The sequence below is a fragment of the Malania oleifera genome, chromosome 7, assembly GCF_029873635.1.
Source record: "Malania oleifera isolate guangnan ecotype guangnan chromosome 7, ASM2987363v1, whole genome shotgun sequence".
NCBI lineage: Eukaryota > Viridiplantae > Streptophyta > Magnoliopsida > Santalales > Ximeniaceae > Malania > Malania oleifera.
Genome location: NC_080423.1, coordinates 4707463 through 4731650, shown reverse-complemented (window position 1 = coordinate 4731650; position 24188 = coordinate 4707463). Strand labels below are relative to the sequence as shown.

The 24188-nt window shown below is 41.2% G+C and overlaps 2 long non-coding RNA genes across 6 annotated transcripts; both read left to right on the top strand.

The window, feature by feature from the left end:
* The first annotated feature begins 3896 nt into the window (after positions 1–3896).
* LOC131160649 (uncharacterized) lies at positions 3897–24188 on the top strand. Of its 5 annotated transcripts, none has more exons than XR_009138116.1 (4): positions 3918–4223; positions 4561–4640; positions 23736–23802; positions 23934–24188. It is a non-coding gene; the product is annotated as an uncharacterized LOC131160649 (long non-coding RNA). The 5 variants fall into 5 exon arrangements; XR_009138118.1 differs by having other exon boundaries at positions 23736–23842; XR_009138120.1 differs by lacking the exon at positions 4561–4640 and having other exon boundaries at positions 3897–4223; positions 23934–24017.
* LOC131160650 (uncharacterized) lies at positions 10964–23438 on the top strand. The gene is made up of 2 exons (XR_009138121.1): positions 10964–21558; positions 21666–23438. It is a non-coding gene; the product is annotated as an uncharacterized LOC131160650 (long non-coding RNA).

Below are 24188 nucleotides of genomic sequence, written 5' to 3'. Positions count from 1 at the left end.
CGCTCTGGTTAGATTGTAGAGAATCTCCCCACGAATTTCCTGACAATTTTCGTTCATTAATTGGGCTTATAGTTTAAGAGAAATTGAGATAAGTTTGAGAATTTGCCTTACCCCAGGAAATATGCCTACACCTCTCTTACGACAAATCCACTCCAGTAGGATTGTCAGTGGCATTGATAGGAACCCAACGGTATCTTCGAATTTTTGATCGGCCGAATATTGGAGATGAGATTAAAGAGAGTGGGAGAAAGGAGACGAAGACTGACAGCGACAGGGCGGTGGCTTCACTCCAAATTCTATCCTGAGATTTCAATTCTCACGATTGAATTCCTGTACTACATATATATATATATATATATATATATATATATTATAATATCATATTATTATTATATTATATAATTAATAATAATTAATTAATTACTTTTTTAAAATTTTAAATTTAAATTTAAATTTTAAATTTAATTAATTTTTTTAATAATAATTTTTTATTTTTTATTTTTATTTTTTAAGAATCACTACACTTAACCTTAGCTAACAATGGCCAGGAGCACCAGCAAAGGGGCAACCTCATTTGGAAAATGCGACAGGGATTCCGAGCTTACGTCTGCTGGGGGTTTGAATGGGCTGGACAAGACAACATGCGTTATACATATGATGATAGTAATGAGACAATCTTATACACAAGATGATCTTCTTAAATGAACTTGGCTGCTCTTATGGGCTGTTGTGTATGTTCTTGTTTTTAAGATATAATCTAAATAACATGAAGTGTGTTATGCCTAAAACTTCAACACAACTTTTAAAAGCTTGGAATTCAAGTAAAAGCAAATGATAAGAAAGAGAAATCGAAAGATTAGTGCTAGCAATAGTTATCTAAAAATATTGGAAGGAGAGAAACTCTTTTTTGAGGTAGCTTCTCTCAATACCAATGTCGGTGGACTCTTAAAACAGATGAAGTTTTCTCCATTGGTAGCATGTACAAGTGGGTCATATCCAATGAAGTTTATTGCCTATTGTGGAATAAATTGGTGTCATCCAAATGTTCAATTTTCTTGTGACTTGCTTCCAAGAATAAGATCTTATTTCATGACAATTTGCAGAAGAGGGGTTGGTCGTTGGCCTTTGTGTGTCCTTTACGCAAAAAAGGGTTTGAATCGGCGGACCACCTGCTCTTGCATTGTGAATTCAGTTCCCAAATTTAGGAAACAATCTATTGCGTGTTGAATATTTGTTGGCTAACATCTAGGACGGTCAAGGAGCAATTATCATCATGGAGTTCAATAAAACTTAAGGGTGATACTTAAAAATTGAAGTTTACTTTTCTAGCAGCACTTATGTTGGAAATTTGGAAGGAGAGAAATGCTAGAACATCTCAAAAGATAACTGCGAACTCCCAATATTTTCCACTATTCTTAATTGAGACCGAAATCTTCTAAGTTGGGACGAGAGGGGTTTTTAGTGCTGACTTCTACTTTTGAGTTTGTAATGTTGTAACAACTTGAATTTTACCTTTCAAGCTTCTTGCTCAGGAGGCAATAAATTCTCTCTTTTACCTCTTAAAAAAAAATTATAGCTATTCGAAAACATTGGAAGGAGAGAAGCTCAAGAATTTCCTAACATAATTGTTCTTTTTCATCTGAAATCAATAGGAAAACTCTAAATAATCTTTTTTTTTTTTTATGTCCAAATCAAATACTCAAACATAGGAATTTGAAAGGAAGACAACTTACTTTTTACCCAGAGGTGCTTATTTGCTAATCAGAAGTTTAGTTTTTTCGATCAGCACACCATCTTGATCAAAATGTTTCAAGCTCAACTCTAAAAAAAATGAAAATAAAAATCTTAACTTACATAGTAGTGGAGGTATGGTAACCTTAACACCTAAGTCCAATGACAAGTGTTGTAAGCATACCTATACAAATGATCAATAGCTGCCAATGGCTCTCTCCTCAGATAAAAAGTGCCAAAGTCAATAGCTAAGCAAGGCCTACCTTATTCATATATACCTGCAATTGGTATATGAAAAAAAAATTAAGTCCTCCGAAAGAGTCATCATGGTCCTCTATCATATCCCCCATTATAGTGAGTGTCACATCTTAGGATTCATATATAATTTTTCCTACTAGCGTAGAAAACGAGGGGCCTGAAAAAAATTTCAAGTGGATAAACTATTATGAATATGAGTCATAAGTCAATAATTATAAAAAATAATTTTATTTTCTATTTATAATTTTTTTTAAAATTACAAATTTGACACATTATTTTTCAATTTCACATTTGTGCAAAAAAAATTAAAAAATAATTTGTCATTTTCCAACTTTGTTATACACATGTTCGAAATTTGGCAAATTAAATTGATCTTTTATAATCATCTAGAAGATTGGAAAACTTAGGTCAACAAAATAATACTTTGTTATGGTGAATGAGTTAGAATTGTCAAATTACATTCTTCAATTCACTTAACTATTTTGATAGTAGATGAAACTTTGGTAAAATGTGAAAAGAACCACATGCTATGTACATTTTAATGGCTGATCTATGATCATATAAGGGGCGAGCTATAGGTAATCTCTTGTGTTTGGAACTACGAACTTTGGATCTCATATTTGAATTTGTATGGATTTTAACAACATATGGTACAAACTGCTATGGTCATGAAAGGGTTGTAATCAACGAAACATCCTTCTTTTGGCTATTTTGACGTCTTGTAAATAAAGCTTCAGTGAATGTGGTAGGAACCAAGTACTATATACATTTTGATCGGTCTATAATTGTCTATGAGGCATAGCTATTTATAAGTAATCTCACCCTTCTTTTGGGAGTTAGAATTTTAGGTCTTATGTTTGAATTTATGTGAGTTTAGACAAAATCTAGTATAAAATTGTGAGTTTTGTTTTAAGGCACAAAATCTATATTGCCAAATACAATGTTAATGCCAATTAGATACAGTTTTACACTAAAGTGCTCAATGTCGTCAATGTATAGACTAAGTTTGATTTTATCAACAACTCGTTGTCCTTCTTGATTAGTCTTGGATAATCGTTTGACTTAGTGAAAGAGTTTATCCGTTAGAATTCCAATCCTAGCTTGTTCATCCATCATTTTGAGGAGGTATATTAACGATAGTTCCAAACTTATCCTAACTATTTGCTCTCTACCTTATATATATATTAGCCAGCATGTTATGAAGGGAGGTTAATTGTGAGGCTTATCCCCAACTAAATATAATATTATCATCAAAGAAAGTGATCTTTGTTATGAAATTAATTAAGATTAGTAAATGATGGCATTAAAAGAATATTGATTGCCTCTTCAATTTGTGTGTCCGAAAATATACAGGGCACACAGAAAGGCCACGCTCGAGCCTGTGGATTGGCACGGGTCACCCTGACCTTGTGCTACCCATGGTACTTCCAAGACATAATTCGGGAAGGCTAACAATACCCTTATGTACATTAATATTTGACATTAAATATTTATAAGAAAAAAAAATGGGATTGGTTGGATCACTTGAAATTAGGATTCAAAATGAGAAATGGGCCTATCAAAGGTCCAATTTCTATTCATATGATTGATTGCTCATGGCTGAGCTTGGGTTTGGTCAGCAGCCATGCGAGGCGGTTCACAATGGGCTCAGGGCTTCTCTGACCAACAAGCTTCGTACTTGAACTGGGCTGGGCTCGAAATTAAATGGGCTTTTGATCAAGTTTGGGCCTGCCTGGTTGCTCCCTGACAATATTTCATATAGTTAGGAGTGAAGCTAGGAATTATAATTAATATTTTCCTTTATTTTCTAGGCAACCAAACGAAACACAAAATTATAAATTTTCCACTACACATTTCATCCCTTACTAATTTTAATAGTACTTTATTAACGACGATTCTAAAGGCTCGTCGTTATAAATATCAAAATCTCGTCGTTAAAAGGAGGAAGAAAAAGGGTATCCCCAGCAGGAAGGGTAATACACAGCAGGAAGGGGGCGTCCGGCAAGCAACGGACATCCAGAGGGCCGATCGTCGTCTCTGCATTCGATTCTTGACGATTCTTCACATCCGAGATCTAGGGTCTCTACACTCGATTCTTGACGATCGTCTCTGTCTTCCTGCTAGACTTTCAGGTGAGCTCCAGCCTTTCATTTCCGTAGCAGAGCGTTAAGTATCACAAAGAGCTCCAAGCTGCTGTGGACGTTGCGGAGAGAGCTAGTCGTCTTTGCGTCGACGTAATCTCTGCTTGCATTTTTCTATTTATACTTTATTTTGATTGATGAGAAGATGGGGCAGAAGAGCATAAAAAGGAAGTTGTAAATTAAATTCGTGAGTCGCTGTTGTTGTTTTCGTCTTGCGGAATCAACTGAGAGTAGTATCACTAATTGGCTCTGTTGTTGAGTACTTTATAATTTAATTTTTGAAAGCCAAAACAGTATGAAGTTGAGAATCAAAAATTTATTTGCTCCCGATATTCTCAGCAATCAATTAGGCCAATATAGTCATGAATTTTCTCCCTTCTGTTCGGGGTGTTTGGCGATTCTGATTTTCATGGTCACTATCTATTGTCAGGTTAAATCGTCCTTGTTTTCTACTGATGGATAGGTTCTCAAAAAGAAGACCAAACTCCAGTAACAATTGCTGATTTCGAGGTGCAGGCTGTAGTCAGTTAATTAGCTACAGTTACAAAATGTTATTATGCTAAATGCACTTGCACTTGCACTTGATCAAGTCTATGATGGTACATGATAACTTGTTTCCTGCTTCCTTTAAATTCAAATGTCCAAGCCCATTACAAAAGTTTGTTGGGATGGATCTAGGAGCAATAATCACACACGGACAAAAATAAATAACAAAAATAGAACACCGGATTTACGTATTTTGGTCCAACTTGACCTACATCCATGGAGCCCACACAGCTTCACTATAATCGGGAGAATAATACAAGGAGGAGGAGGCTACTACCCTCTACTCAACTCTCTCTCTCTCTCTCTCTCTCTCTCTCTCTCTCTCACAACACTCTGTTCTGCCTCTCACACTCATGCACGCAGCACTTACACTACCACACACAACATCTTGCACGCACACAAACTTCTCATTTGTAGCCATGGATGGGGGGTGCAAGTCAACCAAGGTGGGCAACATAGGTGAAGGTGGCTGCGAGTATCCACCTACTGCAGCTCAAAATTCAGCATAAGCAGCTAGTTGGTGTGGCTACCAACGACTCCACCAGCTGCAATCTCAACAATCTCTCACTTGGAGACGTGGGCAGCATCTCAACTAGTATATAGGCAAATGATGTGCTCATATCTGTCTTCAACCGTAAAGACTAACTGAAGTTGAGCATAACTTCAGCTTCTCTGTAATCATCATCTTCGTCAACATGTCTGCTGTATTCTTGCAACCTTAAATCTTTTCAAGTGTCAGCACTCCGTCCTCTAATAGAGATCTGATGAAGTGATAACGCAGTTCAATATGTTTGGTTTTGGAATGAAATGCAGAGTTTTTTGTCAGATGTATCGCACTCTGACTGTCACTGTACAAAACATTCCTCTCTTACTTTAATGCAAGCTCTGTCAACAAATCCTGAAGCCAAATCATTTCTTTGCTGGCTTCTGTCACTGCAACGTACTCAGCTTCTGTAGTGGATAGGGTAACAATCTTTTGTATCTACGACATCCAACTAATAGTTGTTGTGCCAACAGTGAACACATATCCGGTGGTACTCTTGTGGTGATCAACTTCACCAGCAAAATTGACGTCTACATACCCTTTGATTTTCAAGTTTCCTTTGCCGAAATATAAGCACTTATCAACAGTGCCTCTGAGGTACCTGAAGATCCACTTCATTGCTTTTCGGTAAGTTTTCCCTGGATTTGACATGAACCTGCTGACAGCTCCCACTGCTTGGTTAATGTCGGGTCTGGTACAAATCATGGCAAACATGAGACTTCCAATGGCTGAGGCGTAAGGTACCTTAGCCATGAAGTCCTTCTCTTCATTTGTCTGGGGAGCGTAATCCTTGGAGAGGCGAAAGTGTCCTGCCAATGGTGTATTTACTGCTGTGGCGCTACTCATGTTAAACTTTTGTAAAAAATGGCTAATGTACTCCGACTGAAATAACTGCAACGTTCCCTGTCGCTTATCTCTGGAGATCTGCATTCCAAGTATCTGCTTCGCTGAGCCTAAGTCCTTCATGTCAAACTCTTTTGACAATTGCTGTTTCATTTTCCTGATATCTTCTATATCTGGTCCTGCGATTAGCATGTCATCCACATATAACAATAAAATGATATAACTAGGTTGATGCTTCTTGAAGTAGCAACAGTGGTCGGCTTTACACTTTAGAAAATCATTCTTGTGCATAAAGCTGTCAAATTTTTGGTACCATTGTCTGGGAGCTTATTTAAGACCGTACAAGCTCTTCTTCAACATGCACACCAGATTCTCTTTACCTTTCTCTGAGAATCCTTCTGGCTAGTGCATGTAAATTTCCTCATCAAGATCACCGTGAAGAAATGCCGTCTTCACATCCAATTGCTTGAGATGTTGGGCCTCCGAGGCAACAATGCTCAAGACTGATCTGATGGTTGTCAGTTTCACAACTGGTGCAAAGATGTTGGTGTAGTCAAGTCCTTCCTTTTGCTCGAAGCCTTTGACTACCAAACGAGCCTTGTGCCTCTTGGAGCCATCATGCTCCTCTTGGATCCTATACACCCATTTGTTGTAAAGGACCTTCTTACCTTTGGGCAACTTAGTTAGTTCCCATGTTTTGTTGGAGATTAGGGACTTCATCTTGTCCTTCATCGCAAGCTCTCACTTACTCGTATCTGCCACCTAACATGCTTCATCATGGCATTTGCACTTTCCTCCATCTGTAAGAAGTAAGTAATCTATATACCTTCTATTTGGTACATGAGGCCAAGAAGATCTCCTAAGCCCCGGAGTTGGAGTAGGAGGCAGTGGTGCGACGATCTTCTCCATTGGTTCCTCTGCCTGAGGATTCTCGGCATTCTGTTGTTGCGTCCCGACACCTTCTAGGACATTATCCATATCTACATAGGTTGATTCTCTCTGAACTGGTTCGGTGGATTCTGTTGTATGCTTGTCCTTGTACATCACCTTTTCATTGAAGATCACGTCTCTACTTCTGATCAACTTATTGTTTTCATCATCCTAAATGCGATACCCATATTCATCTTCACCATAACCGATGAATGTGCATTTCCGAGACTTAGGATCAACCTTGTTTTTGACATGATCACTGATATGTACATATGCAACACAACCAAAAACTTTCAAATGTGAAAGTATCACCTCTTTTTCGCTCCATACCTCTTCTAGTATACTGTGGTCCAATGGTACTGATGGACCCCTGTTAATTAAGTGCACTGTTGTGCCGACTGCTTCTGCCCAGAACTGTAATGGTAAGCATGATTGTATACGCATGCTTCTAGCTCTTTTAGTCAACGTTCGGTTCATCTGCTCGGCTATGCCGTTGTGCTGAGGCACACCTGACATAGTTCTTTCCATCCTAATATCGTGCTCATAGTAGAATTTCTTGAATCCGGTATCTTCATACTCACCACCATTGTCTGTTTTCAACTTCTTGATTCTCAAACCAGTTTCATTTTCAACCATAGCTTTCCATACCCTGAAAGCATCAAAGACTTCCGACTTATACTTCCGAATGTAAACTCATACCTTCTGAGAATGATCATCAATGAACATGATAAATTAATTCCTTCCTCCTATGGATGAGACAGGCGTCGGTCCCCATACATCTGAGTGGACTAGTTCTAGTCTCTTCTTCTTTGGGGCACGGGTGTTTGTCTGGAAAGTGACTCCCTTCTGTTTCCTGAATATGTAACCCTCGCACATGTCAATCTCTTCCAACCGTGGACCACTTAATTTTCCCTTTAAGTGCATCACCCTGAGTCCTTTAGCGCTCATGTGACCGAGTGGTTGGTGCCAGATGTTGCTGTCGTCATTTCTTGCAATAACTGAAATAGATATGAAGGCATTGGAGGCTAGATAAAGCATTCCGATTTTCTTACCTCGCGCAATCGTTAGCACGCCCTTTGAAACCTTCCATTCATCGCCAATGCATGTTGTCGTGTATCCCTCATCTGTCAGTTGACCAATTGAGACCAAATTCTTTCTCAGGTCTGGAATATATCTAATATCTTTCAGCTTCCATACTGACCCGTTTATCTTGATCCTCACAACACCTTTGTCGGTTATGTCACAAGGTTGATCGTTGCCAAGGTACACCTTATCGAAATTACCTAGTGTGTACTCCTCTAGGCAATCTCTATTGCAAGCGGCATGAAATGAGGCTCCAGAGTCTAAGACCTAAGACTCCTGCTTACTCTTCAGAGAGCATATCAATGCATCTTTTTTTCCTGAGGAAGAGGCGAGATTTGCTTCTGTCTTCGCCTTAGATTCCTTTCTTGGACCTTTGCACTAGTTTCTGAAATGCTCGACCTTTCCATAGTTCCAGCACTCAACGTTCTTTGTACCCTGGGAAACTCTGGGATTTCTAGATCTAAACCGCCTGGTCCTAGATCTGCCACGATTGTTTGATCGTCCATACCCGCTTCCTTTTCCTCGGCTTTTCATGTTCAAGGCTGAACTTGAAGTAGAAGCATTGTTCGACTGCATTCTGATATCTTCCGTCAAAATCATGTTGATAACCTTATCGTACTTTAGTTTTGATTTTCCTGCAAAGCTACTGATCGCAGTAGCAATACCTTTCCAACTCTCAGGCAGCTGACTAAGAATCAGTAGGGCACAAATCTCACTGTCAAATGTAATTCCAACTGAGGCGAGTTGATCCGACAACTCGTTGAAGTTATTCAGGTGTCTGCTAAAACTTTCACCTGCAGACATATTCATGGTAAACAATCTTTTCATCAACTGTACCTTATTCGCGGCTGATGGCTATTCGTATATATTAGATAGTGCATCCATAAGAGACTTGGTGATTGTCAAGTACTTGATGTTTAAGGCAACAGACTTTGTCAATGTCATTCTAATAGCTTCGAGAGCTTTTCGGTCAAGCAACTCTCACTCGCCCTCCTTTATGGATTCTGGCTTCTCTTTCAATGGTAAGTGCAACTCCTTACCAAACAAGTAGTCCTCAATCTGCATTTTTCAGAAATCGAAGTTCGTGTCGTCAAACATCTCGATCTGTGAGCTCTTTATGTTCGACATCTCGATTCACCAATCTAGAGACGAAATTAGCTTAAACGGACAGCACGGTTGGATCCAGAACGGCCAAAAACCTTAGAAATGGTTTTTAAGTTGTTCGAAAACAGACCCGAAATAGCTTTGAAAAGCCCAGTCAAAGTTCTAGTCAAACCTCGGTCAACTTAACGGAATATTCCTTTCTGACAAAATATTATGACAGCATTAGTGACGCCGTTAACTGACGCTATCTGCTGACGTAGCACGGTGGGGACGACTACTGACGTGGCACTATGGGCCCACATGCTGACGTGGCTATGTTGGGCCCACCTGCTGACGTGGCACTGGGTTCTCTGGCTGCTTACATGTTGCGAGACCCGGCTAATGTGGCGGCTGACTAGGTGCTGACGGGGCGCTCACTCAGCGCTTACGTGGCAATGATGTAGCTGTCTTCAACCTTCAGACGCTCACGCGCGGGAGCGTGTGATGCCACCTGCCGATCACTTGCCGGCGCGTGAGGGTGCGTGGGGGTGTGTGGGAACGTTGCCTGGCTGTCGGTGGCGCGTGCAATCGCGTGCGGCATCGTCGAAGCTCCGTTCGAGCTTTGGTTACTACGTTTGGCTTCGTCTCGACAAGAGGAACACGATGGTGGCCTCAAAAGTGAGTTTTGAGCTATTGGACAGAAGCTCCGATCTGGCGATTTTGCTCCAACCTCGCTCTGATACCGATTGTTTGGGTGGATCTAGGAGCAACAATCACACACGGGCAAAAATAAATAACAAAAATGGAACACCAGACTTACGTTGTTCGGTCCAACCTGACCTACATCCACGGAGCACACACAACTTCACTATAACTGGGAGAATAATACAAGAAGGAGGAGGCTACTGCTCTCTACTCAACTCTCTCTCTCTCTCACACAACACTCTTTGTTCTACCTCACACACTCATGCACGCAGCACCTACACTACAACACACAACATCTTGCACACATACAGACATCTCATTTATAGCCATGGATAGGGGATGCAACTCAACCAATGTGGGCAATGTAGGTGAAGGTGGCTCCAGTTTCCACGTACTGCAGCTCAAAATTCAGCATAAGCAGCTGGTAGGTGCGGTTGCTGACGACTCCACCAGCTGCAATCTCAACAAAGTTTGGGTTGATTGCATTTACCTGCCCAATTTAGATTCCAACTGCGAAATCATTTCTTAAGTTTCAATTGGAGTACACAACCACCCCTATTACAGAATGAAGGTCAACACCAAGCTGCAGGATGACCAACTAACCAGCTATATTCCTTTTTATTTTTTTATTTGTTGATTATTCCTTTTTATTATTATTTGTACCTTTTTTCCTTTATTAAGATGCCTTCTGTTTTGCTGGTGTGTAAATCAGTTAGTTTGTTAGGCTTTTTTGTATGCAAGTTAGCTGTTGTATTTGCATAGGAACTAAGGGGAATTCAGAGAAAGCATTTCCAGAATTCCATGCCTCATGCTCTCTAAGCTCTCTCGTCTCTATCCTTTGTTTTCTTACATGGTATCAGAGCTTGAGAGCGCCATTCATGGAAGATCCTATGGAAAGCTCAGCCGATTCTTCTTCACACCATTCCGTGAACCACTTTGTCCATTCAAACACCTCCCCTGTAACCCATTCGACCAAATACCTGTTGAGATTGCAGCTGGTGGAGTCGTCAGCAGCCGCACCAACCAGCTGCTTATGCTGAACTTTGAGCTGCAGTAGGTGGAAACTGGAAGCCACCTTCACCTACATTGACCACCTTGGTTGACTTGCACCCCCCCCCCCTAATGTCAAGCTATATAAATGTGATGGGTGCTGTGTTGTATGAGAGTGTGGAAGTGTGTGCAAACTGAGCAGAGCTGCATGCGCGAGTGTGTGAGGCAGAACAGAGAGTGTTGTGAGTGTGAGAGAGAGACAGTTGAGAGTAGTAGCCTCCTCCTTCTCATTGTAATCATTCTCCCGGTTATAGTGAGATTGGTGTGTTTCGTGGACGTAGGTCAGATTGGACCGAACCACGTAAATCTGGTATTCTATTTTTGTTATTTATTTTTGCCTGTGTGTGATTGTTGCTTCTAGATCCACCCCAACAATTGGTATTAGAGCGAGGTTGAAGCAAAAACGCCAGATCGAAGCAAAATTGTCGGATTGGAGCCTTTGTCCAGGAGCTCAAAACTCAGTTTTGAGGTCACCATCGCTTTCCCTTCGTTGAGACAAAGCCCACGGTTGTAATTGGAGCTCGAATGGAGCTTAGACGACACCGCACGCGCCTGAACGCGTCTCCGACGGTCGAACGATGCTGCCACCCTCCCCCACGCGCCTCTTAGAAATCGGCGAGTACACGCACGCGGCCGCATTCGCCGGTGAACTCTCGGCGAGCTAAAGGAAGAAGATGATGTGACGTCAGCGCCACGTCACCCGGCCATGTCAGCGCTAAGCCAGCGCCCTGTCAGCAGCTGCATTAGGCCGCAACATCGCCACGTCAACAGCCGAGTCAATGGTCCATGTCAGTCGCACATCATCCGGACCCCACGCCACGTTAGTTGCTAACCACCGTGGGTCCCACAGTGACACACACAGCAAGGTGGACCCCACAATGCCCCCGTTAGCAGTGGTCCCCACCGTGCCAAGTCAACACACGGCGTCAGTTAATAGCGTCACTAACGTCGTCAGAATATTTCGTCAAAAGGGATATTCCGTTAAAGTTGAATGAGGTTTGACTAGAACTTTGACCGGGCTTTTCTAAGCCATTTTGGGTCCGTTTTTCGATGACTTGAACCATTTCTAAGGTTTTCAACAGTTCTAGATCCAACTGTGCTGTTCATTTGAACTAATTTCGTCTCTACATTGGTTAATCGAGATGTCGAACGAAAAGAGCTCACAGATCGAGATGTTTGATGGCACGAACTTTGGTTTCTGGAAAATGCAGATTGAGGACTACTTGTTCGGTAAGGAGTTGCACTCACTATTGAAGGAAAAGTTGGAATCTATGAAGGAGAGTGAGTGGGAGTTGCTTGACCGGAAAGCTCTTAAAGCTATCAGAATGACGTTGGTAAAGTCTGTTGCCTCAATATCAAGCACTTGACAACCACCAAGTCCCTTATGGATGCGCTATCCAATATGTACGAGCAGCCATCAATCTCGAATAAGGTACATCTAATGAAAAGGTTGTTTACCATGAATATGTCTATAGGTGAAAGTTTTAGTAGACACCTGAATAATTCAATGAGCTGTGGGATTAACTTGCCTCGGTTGGAATTACATTTGACAGTGAGATCTGTGCCCTACTAATTCTTAGTTAGCTGCCTGAGAATTGGAAAGGTATTGTTATTGCGATTAGTAGCTTCGCAGGAAAATCGAAGTTGAAGAACGATGAGGTCATCAACATGATTTTAACGGAAGAGATCAGAATGCAGTCGAACAATGCCTCCAATTCAAGTTCAGCCTTGAACGTGGAAAGCCGAGGAAAATGAAGCAGGCATAGACGATCAAACAAATGTGGCAGATCTAGGACCAAGCGGTCTAGATCCATAAATCCCAGAGGTTCCCAAGGCACAAAGAACGTTGAGTGCTGGAATTGTGGAAAGGTTGGGCATTTCAGAAACCAGTGCAAAAGTCTGAGAAAGGAATCTGAGGCGAAGACAGAAGCAAATCGCTCTTCTTCCTTAGGAGAAAAAGATGCATTGATATGCTCTCTAGAGAGCAAGCAAGAGTCTTGGGTCTTAGACTCCGGAACCTCATTTCATGCCACTTGCAGCAGAGATTGCCAAGAGGAGTACACACCAGGTAATTTTGGTAAGGTGTACTTTGGCAACGATCATCCTTGCGACATAGCTGGCAAGGGAGTTGTGAAAATCAAAATAAACGGGTCAGTATGGAAGTTGAAGGATGTCAGATATATTCAAGACCTGAGAAAGAATTTGATCCCAGTTGGTCAACTAGCAGATGAGGGGATACACGACGCCATTCATTGGCAATGAATGGAAAGTTTCAAAGGGTTCATTAACGATTGCGCGATGTAAGAAAAGCGAAACACTTTATCTAACCTCCAATGTCTTCATGTCTATTTCAGTTGCTACAAGAAATGACGATAGAAACATGTGACACCAACGACTCAGTCACATGAGCGAGAAAGGACTCAGGGTGATGCACTCAAAAGGAAAATTGAGTGGTCTACGGTCCGTGGAGATAGACATATGCGAGGATTGCATATCCGGGAAATAGAAGAGAGTTAGCTTCCAGACAAACACTTGTGCCCCAAAGAAGGAGAGACTAGAACTAGTCCACTCAGATGTATGGGGATCGGCACCCGTCTCATCCATAGGCAGAAGAAATTACTTCATCACATTCATTGACGATCATTCTCGGAAGGTATGAGTTTACTTTCTGATGTATAAGTCGAAAGTCTATGCTTCCAAGGTATGGAAAGCAATAGTTGAAAACGAAACTGGTTTGAGAATCAAGAAGCTTAGAACAGACAATGGTGGTGAGTATGAAAACACAGGTTCAAGAAATTCAGCTAGGAGCACGGTATCAGGATGGAAAGAACTGTGCCAAGTACGCCTCAGCACAACGGCGTAGCTGAGCGGATGAACCGAACGTTGACTGAAAGAGTCAGAAGCATGCGTATACGGTTAGGCTTACCATTGCAATTAGCTGAGCGGATGAACCGAACGTTGACTGAAAGAGTCAGAAGCATGCGTATACAGTTAGACTTACCATTGCAATTGGCACAACAGTATACTTGATTAACAGGGGTCCATCAGTACCATTGGACCACCGTATACCAGAAGAGGTATAGAGCGGAAAAGAGGTGAGACTTTCACATTTGAAAGTTTTTGGTTGTGTTACATGTGTACATATCAGTGATCATGTTAGAAATAAGCTTGATCCTAAGTCCCGGAAATACACCTTCGTCGGTTACGGCGAAGATGAATGTGGGTATCGCATTTGAGATGATGAAAACAAGAAGTTGATTAGAAGCAGAGACGTGATTTTCAATGAAAAGGTGATCTACAAAGACAGGCACACAGTAGAATCTACCGAACCAGTTCAGAGTGAGTTAACCTATGTAGATATGGATGATGTCCTAGAAGGTGTTTGGACGCAACAGAAGAACGCCGAGAATCCTCAGGCGGAGGAACAAGTGGAGCAAATCGTTGCACCACCGCCTCCTACTCTAGCTCTGGAGCTTAGGAGATTTTCTCGGCCCTATGTATTAAAATAGAAGGTATATAGCTTACTTCTTATAAATGGAGGAGAGTCTGAATGCCATGATGAAGCATGTCAGGTGGCAAATACGAGCAAATGGGAGCTTGCGATGAAGGACGAGATGAAGTCCCTCACCTCCAACAGAACGTGGGAACTAGCTGAGTTGCCCAAAGGTAAGAAGACTTTTCACAACAAGTGGGTGTATAGGGTCAAAGAGGAGCATGACGGCTCCAGGAGATACAAGGCTCGATTGGTAGTCAAATACTTCAAGCAGAAGGAAGGAATTGACTATACCGACATCTTTGCACCAGTTGTGAAGCTGACAACCATCAGATCAATCTTAAGCATTGTTGCCTCGAAGGGCCTACATCTCGAGCAGTTGGATGTGAAGATGACATTTCTTCACGGTGATCTTGATGAAAAAATTTATATGCATCAGCCAGAAGGATTCTCAGAGAAAGGTAAAGAGAATCTAGTGTGTAGGTTGAAGAAGAACTTGTACGGTCTTAAACAAGCTCTCAGACAATGGTACCGAAAATTTGGCGGCTTTATGCACAGGAATGATTTTCAAAAGTGCAACGCCAACCATTGTTGCTACTTCAAGAAGTATCATCCTAGCTATATCATTCTGTTGTTATATATGGATGACATGCTAATCGCAGGACCAGATATAGAAGAGATCAGGAAATTGAAGTAGCAATTGTCAAAGGAGTTTGACATGAAGGACTTAGGCTCAGCGAAGCAGATACTTGGAATGCGGGTCTCCGAAGATAAGCGACAGGGAACGTTGCAGTTATCTCAGTTAGAGTACATTAGTCGTGTTTTACAGAGGTTTAACATAAGCAGCCCCAAAGCAGTAAATACACCATTGGCAGGACACTTTCGCCTTTCCAAGTATTAGGCTCCCCAGACAGATGAGGAGAAGGACTTCATGGCTAAGGTACCTTACGCCTTAGCCATTGGAAGTCTCATGTACGCCATGTTTTGTACTAGACTGGACATTGGCCAAGCAGTGGAAGCTGTCAGCAGGTTCTTGTCAAATCCAGGGAAGACTCATTGGGAAGCAGTGAAGTGGATCTTAAGGTACCTCAGTGGCACTGTTAATAAGTGCTTATGTTTCTGCAAAGGAGACTTGAAAGTCAAAGGGTATGTAGATGCCGATTTTGCTGGTGAAGTTGATCACCGCAGGAGCACCACTGGATATGTGTTCACTGTTGGCACAACAACTGTTAGTTGGATGTCACAGATACAAAAGATTGTTATCCTATCCACTACAGAAGCTGAGTATGTAGTAATGACAGAACCCAGCAAAGAGATGATTTGGTTTCTGGGTTTATTGATAGAGCTTGGATTAAAGTAGGAGAGGAATGTTTTGTATAGCAATAGTCAGAGTGCGATACATCTTGTAAAGAACTCTGCATTTCATTCCATAACCAAACCTTGAAAAGAGTCAAGGTTGCAAGAATCTAGCAGACATATTGACGAAAGTGGTGACTACTAAGAAGCTGACGTTGTGCTCAGTTTCAGTTGGTCTTCATGCTTGAAGACAGATATGAGCACATCATTGGCCTATACACATGTTGAGATGCTGCCTCCGTCTCCAAGTGGGAGATTGTTGAGATTGCAGCTGGTGGAGTTGTTGGCAGCCGCACCAACCAGCTGATTATGCTGAATTTTGAGCTGCAGTAGGTGGAAACTGGCAACCACCTTCACCTACATTGCCCACCTTGGTTGACTTGCACCCCCCCATCTCAGGCTATATAAATGTGATGGGTGCTATGTTGTCTGAGAGTTTGGAAGTGTGTGCAGAGTGAGCAGAGCTGCGTGCATTAGTGTGCGAGGCAGAACAAAGTGTTGTGAGAGAAAGAGAGAGATAGTTGAGTTGAGAGTAGTAGCCTCCTCCTCCTCATTGTAATCATTCTTCGGTTATAGTGAGATTGGTGTGTTCTGTGGATGTAGGTCAGATTGGACCGAACCACGTAAATCGGGTGTTCTATTTTTGTTATTTATTTTTGCTCGTGTGTGATTGTTGCTTCTAGATCCACCTCAACAATACCTAAACCTCAACGACCTCAGTAACCCATTTCGTTTGGACAACGGAGACAACCTTGCCATGATTGTGGTCACCGATTTGCTTACCTCCAATAACTATGCTACCCGGTAGTGTGCTATGTGGCGTTCCCTTTGTGCCAAGAATAAATTGGGTTTTATCACCGACACCATCTCTCGACCCACCAAACCAGAGGATCCTTTTCTTGAGCTCTGGGAACGTTGCAACAACATGGTAGTTTCGTGGCTTCAAAATTCCATCAGCCCATCCATCAAGTCTAGCATGATGTTGATGATGCTTGCTACATCTAGCTGGATCTTCAGGATCGATTTTCTCATCAAAACAGGCCTCGCATTTACCAGCTCAAGCAAGCCTTAGCTCGCCTCCTTCAAGAGAATGACTTTGTAAGCATCTATTATGGTAAGCTCAAAACCCTTTGGGATGAACTGTCAATCTACGATCCCCTTCCCATCTGCACTTGTGACTCTCTGAAATCCCTCACTAACCGTCACCAATGCGACTGTGTCTTTCAATTTCTCATGGGATTGAATGACACCTATTCCCCTGTTCGGGATCAAATCATGCTCTTGGACCCTTTACCCCCTATCACAAAAGTCTTCTCACTCATCCAACGGCAAGAATGCCAACACCAAATTCTCCCAGCTTCAAATCTTTCCCTTGATTCCATGGCCTTTGCCATCAAAATAGCTTTCCAATTTACCCCTAAACCGTCACCCTAATCCAAACCAAACCGGAAGAAAAAGCATACTTACTGCACACATTGCAGAATTACTGGACATTCTTTTGAGAATTGTTTCAAAACTGGTAATGCAGAGCCTCATGTGTGTTTTTACTGTCACTTATCTGGACACACAATGGAGAAATGTTACAAGTTGAATGGGTACCCACCAGGCCACAAATTCTACAATAAAATCCCAAACCCTGCTGTGTTTGCCACTTAGACTACTCCAAGTCTTGCCTCTGACCTTGAGGATCTCAGTGATGATCGAGTTGGTCTGACTAAGTCCCAGTATTAACAATTGATGGCCCTACTTCAGCCAAGGGAGTCTCCCACTGCGGCTCAGCCCTCAGCTAATAAGATTCAGTCCAACATTCATCCAGCTTCAGCTTCTCAGATTTCTGGTATCTCCTTTTGCTTATCCACATTCACACACAACTCATTGCACACTCGAGACACTCATTGCTTGTGCTATAGATCACATGGTCTACTGCACCTCCTCCCTCACAAAGAGCAGTGCCTAGGTTTCTTATTCTGTCAAACTACCAAATAGGACTGAAGTCCTTGTCACTCACACAGGTAGTGTCCAACTCACATCCTCAATATATATCACAGACGTTTAATGTGTCCCTTCCTTTCAACTTAATCTCATTTCAGCCAAGAAATTAGCTGCTACACTCACATGTTGCCTGTTTTTATTCTCTGATTTTTGTCTTATCTAGGACCTTTTATCTTGGACAACGATTGGGAAGGGTGAAGTGAGGAATGGTCTCTACTACCTGCTCAGAACTGCAGTCTCTCCTTCTACTCTAGCTACCACTCTCACACATTTTTTCCATGCCAAACCCTTAATTTCTGCATCAGTTCTGAGTCCTGCTAGTGCCACTGACCTATGGCATTGTCGCTTAGGTCATCTTTCATTTCTTGTTTTAACTTTAATTTCAGATCCCATTGTAAAGAAAAATATCACCTCTAATGAAAAGCCTTGTTGCATTTGTCCATTGGCTAAGTTACATCGGCTTCCATTCTCTCACAGCATCCACAAAACCTCAAAACCTTTTTCAAATAGTGCACTGTGATCTATGGGGACCATGTTTAACTACTGCTTATGATGATTCTAGATTTTTTCTCATCTTAGTGGATGATTTCACTAGAAGCATAGCTATACCTTCTCAAAAATAAATCAGAAACAAGAAAGACCATTGAAGCTCTCTCTAATCTTGTTGAGACCCAATTTGAACTACAAATCAAAATATTGAGAACTGACAATGGCCGTGAATTTCTCATGACAGACTTTTTCAACTCCAAAGGTATTGTGCATCACACCACTTGTGTTGCCACTCAACAAAATGGAATTGTTGAGAGGAAGCACCAACACATACTTAATGTGGCTCGTGCTTTAAAACTCCAAGCTGGTCTCCCACTTGAATATTGGAATGATTGTGTGTTGACAACAACCTACTTGATAAATAGAACACCTAGTCCACTTCTCAAGAATAAAACTCTCCCTCTGTTTTGCGTCCACCCTTCCCATGGTAGGAAAAATTTTTGTTGGCATTGGTGTGATCCCAAGAGGGGAGGTGAATTGGGTTTTAAAACATTTTTCCCTAATTTAAACAATCACGCCGATTCACCATATATCATATCTCGTTCAATATTAAACACGTGTATGTAAAATGATTACGTTATTGGTTCAAGCATACACGTGTATCTCATTCAAGGTAAATGTGTGCATGCAACTAAATATAACAGTAAATGAATGGGCATACACATATTGAATTTAAAGTACAGTAATTTAAATGAGATAGGGAGAGAGAGACACAAGATTTGTTATCGAGGTTCGGCCAAAAACCAGCCTACATCCCCGCCTTGGGCATACCCCCTAGGATTCCACTAAACCTGCTCACTTAACCGGGTAGAGTAAAAGCCTTTTACATCCTCTCCTTACGGGGTGAGGAAAACCCCAGTTTAATTACTAGGCTGAGCCAAACTAGTCTCACTTACAAGGCTGAGACTCCCCAGTTCAATTCCAGGCTGAACCGAACCGGTCTCACTTACGGGGCTGAGACTCCCCATTTCAATTAACGGGCTAAACCCAACTGTTACATAAAAACCATTTTGTACATGAAAGTGCTTCTGAAAAATACAAGCAGAAATGTACACACTAAGCTCAATAAAATACACACTTCAATGATATGAAATAATGTTTAAGGGAGTAAGGGTGCTTAACTATATTTAAACCCTAATAAAAAGTTTTCTCCAAAAAGATACTTCAATAAAATTATAGGAGAACTTAGGGTTTTTCTCTTTCAATGATTTTTGCACAAATATAATGAATATGAAGAATGAGTATTATGTTCTCCAACAAAGATTTATGCAAGTTAGAAATACTTGGAAAATTTAGGAGTTAAGCTTAATAAAATATTTGTGCAATAAATAACTTCTCCCAAAATATATTTATCAAGGAAATAATCCGAGAGAAATCCAGAGCTATACTCTCAAAAGAATAAATGAGAGTAAGCAAGTGAATACAAAAATAATTTGCCCAAAATAAATATACTCTCTTACAAAATGATTTTGAAAAAAATGGATGAAAAGAGAGTTTGAGAGTTTAAGACAAGTGCTCTTTTTCAAAAATTATTTTTCAAATATAGAGAGTGAAAGAGAGTATAAGAGATTAAGAATATTTTACCCCAAGAAAAGATTTTTTTTAATGAAAAATTAATTTGGGGGAACTTTGATAAAAATTAGCCTAAAAGATTAGAGAGAGAAATTTGGCTAATCAAAATTGTTAATCTGAGTTATGGAGGGGGTATTTATAGATTTTCAACAAATCTGACCGTTGGGGGACACGCTCGGTATTTTGGAAAAGTTGAATTAAGTTTAATTACGTTTTAAACACTTAAAAAATATTTCAACCCAAGAGCATCGGTCGACCAGGCATGAAATGAACTAAAGGTTCGGTCAATCGGACATCTAAGTCCGAAGGCGATTTTCCAATTTAGTGCGGTTTGGTCGACCGGGACATTTTGAACTGAGAAGTTTGGTCGATCAGGTAGTTGGGGCATCTCCTGAGGACCCTTGGTTGACCAGAGCGTTGGAGTACATTTTGGGTTCGGTCGACCAGGTGGTCAAAAAGTTGACTCCAAGGGAGTTCGGTTGACCGGGTGTAAATGAATTGTCAAATTCGGTCGACCGGGGCCAAAATGAACTACCTAGTTCGGTCGACCGGACTGTGGTCAACTAGTTGACCTGGTCCGGGTTTGGTCGACCGGGGCATTTTGTACATGGTAGTTCGGTCGACCGAGTGTGCACATTTTGTGCATTTCGGTTCTGTTTGAGCCAACGATCACCCTATTTCAAATGACCAAATATGGGTATGCATGAGTGAGTGTCTTAAGGTCATTTCTAGGTCCTTTTTGAAGACACCAAAAAAATCTGATGTCGGTCGACCGTTTTCGTAAACTTCGTTTTAACCCCGATTTTGACCCTAAAGTTATTCCAAAAACTTTGTATGATTTTGGTCTATTTAGAAAAGAGTTTTTGGTGTGATGTGCTGGTCCCTAGGGTCTATCTACGGTTGTTCTAAGCATTCATACACATCATGCAGATGCATGCATTATTACAGACCAAAGATATAAAATTAAATGCAATTACATAAAACACAAATGTCTTCTTCTTCTTTTTGCTCTTCTGACTTCATGGAATACGCCGGAAAAATATGATTTTGTGCTCCTCCAGGTTTCCATGTCCTTCACCTCATGTGTGTGCTGAATCATGAATCTTTCAAAGATACTAAGTGCACACATGAGATACTTGTGCTTTATCAGCATCAAAACAGGGATCGGATTAAAAAAGTCAACAAATTTGATCCCTGAGGTCACATGTGCATTTTTCTTGGTCACCCCTTTGGTACCAAAGGATATAAACTACTTGACATTGAGTCCAAAACCATTTTTATTTCTCGGGATTTTATATTCCATGAGTCGATTTTTCCTTTTCAATCCTTGCCCATCCCTACTTCCACCACACCCTCTAATCCTAGCTTTGTTTTCTCTCAACCTTTACCTAATAACATTGATTTTCCCTCCTCCACTCCCCCCTCCAATCCCACTGACCCCCCAGAAACCATGGCACCATTGCTGCCCTCTACATCATCTCATCCATCTCCTCTCAACTCTAGCACATCTCCTCTCCATTCTCATACATCTCCACCCCTCCCTAGCCCTTCAAATACTCCACCACTGCGCAGGTCAACTAGACGAAGGAGAGCTCCCCAGTACTTGCAGGAATTTCACTGTGACCAGGCCTCATTTTCAGCTTCAGATCAATCGTTGCCCAAGGTTTCTGCACCTCCTACTGGTAATCCCTGTTCACTTTCAAACTTTTATCTCTTACCAGAAATTTTCACCTACCTTTAGTGCTTTTTCCACCACTATTTCCACTCTGTTTGAACCTCAAACCTACAGGCAAGCTGTGGAACACCCTGGCTGGTGTCAGGCCATGAATAATGAGCTGGAAACTTTAGAACAGAACCATACTTGGATTTCATTGATTTACCTCCTGGAAAAGATGCCATTAACTGCAAGTATGTCTACAAAACCAAGTTTAATTCTGATGGCTCAGTTGAGAGATTGAAAGCATGACTTGTTGCCAAAGGTTTTACACAACAAGAGAGCATAGATTACACGGAGACTTTTTCCCCCGTAGCTAAACTTGTAACAGTGCGGGTTTTGCTCTCGGTGGCAGCCATTCAAGGATGGTTTCTTCATCAATTTGATGTTAACAACGCTTTTCTCCATGGAGACTTAGAAGAGGAGATTTATATGCGCACACCCCTGGGATACAACAAAGGAGGACCTCACCAAGTATGCAAGTTGCTTAAGAGCCTTTATGGCCTTAAGCTAGCCTCAAGACAATGGTATTCAAAATTCTCATCCTCTCTTATTGCTTTTGGTTTTCAGCAATCTCAAGCCGACTATAGCCTCTTACCAAGCTTGATGGTGCTGCTTTTACTGCCTTATTAATCTATGTGGACGATATTATTGTGGCTGGAAATTGTCCCACAACCATCACAGCTCTCAAGTCTTTCCTTAATAGCCACTTTTAGATCAATGATCTTGGTTCCTTATGCTATTTTCTTGGCTTGGAAGTTGCCTGATCTTCTAAAGGAATTCACTTATGCCAACGTAAATATGCATTGGATATTTTGGCTGACTCAGGAACCCTTGGCGGCAAACCCACCAAGCTGCCTATTGACCAGAATTTTAAATTGAGCAAGGATTCCAGTGACCCCATTTCAGATCCGAGCTCTTATAGGAAGCTCATTGGTCGCTTATTGTATCTAACCCTCACTCGGCCTGATTTGTGCTACATTGTCCAGCTCCTTAGTCAATTTATGGACAACCTGAGGACTCAACATTTGGCCGTTGCACACAAAGTCCTGCGATACAGCAAAGCTGCCCCGGGACAAGGTATTTTGCTGCCCTCAACCTCTTCACTTCAGCTTAAAGCTTATTGCAACTCGGATTGGGCTTCATGCCCCGACACTCGTCGATCTATTACAGGATATTGTATCCTTCTTGGTGATTCACTTGTTTCTTGGAAAACAAAAAAGCAAACTGTGGTATCTCGTTCATCAGTTGAAGCCGAGTACCGTTCCATGGCCTCCACTTGTTCCGAACTCACTTAGTTGCGCTACTTGGTTTCTGATCTCAGAATTCCACATCCACAAGCTGCAGTCCTTTATTGTGACAACCAAGCCGCTCTTCACATAGCTGCCAATCCGGTTTTCCATGAACAGACTAAGCATACTGAGTTGGATTGCCACCTAATAAGAGATAAAATTCAAGAAGGAGCTGTCACCACAGCTCATATTGCATCCCCATACCAGCTCGCTGACATTTTTACAAAGGCATTGCCCTCTTACCTTCTCCAACGGCATTTACCCAAGATGGGAATAGTGAATCTCTATTCTCCATCTTGCGGCTATTACAGAATGAGGGTCAACACCAAGCTGCAGGATGACCAACTAACCAGCTATATTCTTTTTTATTTTTTTATTTGTTGATTATTCCTTTTTATTATTATTTGTACCTTTTTTCCTTTATTAAGTTGCCTTCTATTTTGCTGGTGTATAAATCAGTTAGTTTGTTAGGATTTTTTGTATATAAGTCAGATGCTGTATCTGAACAGGAACTAAGGGAAATTTTGAGAAAGCATTTCCAGAATTCCTTGCCTCACGCACTCTGAGCTCTCTTGTCTCTATCCTCTGTTTTCTTACAACCCCATACTTTGAATTAAAGTAATTAGCGCAGTTAATGTGGTTCCAACTTGGTGGACATATATGTAAAATTTTGTGATGTCAAATATGCTGAGAGTGTTCAATGAAATGATTGTGTGAGTGTCTTGCTGCAGAGGAGTATTAAAATCAAAAGACTAGATTCATTAATCCACTGTTTGAGTCAATAATTATAAATTAATTGGAGCTCTTTGAGACTACAAATTTTGCTTGAGATCCTAACTGATGTATGGTGCAGTGGAGTACCTGTTTGGTTGCATTAGGTACCTGGCACTGTCTTCCAAGTGAACAATGAGCACTTCAAGGTATGGAAATGGGGCTTTTGATGTTTGAGATGTGGAAAAGGTTATAAACAAAAATGCTTCAGTTCAGTTGTTTCCCATCTGATAATTTTTCATGTTGAATGAAACGCTTTTTTTCGTTTTGTGGGATTCAGTACTACATACAGAACTTCACAACATACATAGTGGACCTGATGAAGCAGAAGTTTTTGCATCACAAGGAGGCCCAATCATGTTGGCCCAGGCAAGTAAAACTTAAAATCAGATAAATAGTTCAGCGATGGACATTTTAATTAGATCCTGAAGTTCTTGACAGATGATGCTTTATTTGGAACAGTTTTTGTAGTTCTCCAAAAATTGAGAAATTTGCTAATGTTAATCCAATGGCCTTGTTAGTGTGTTTTGGGTTC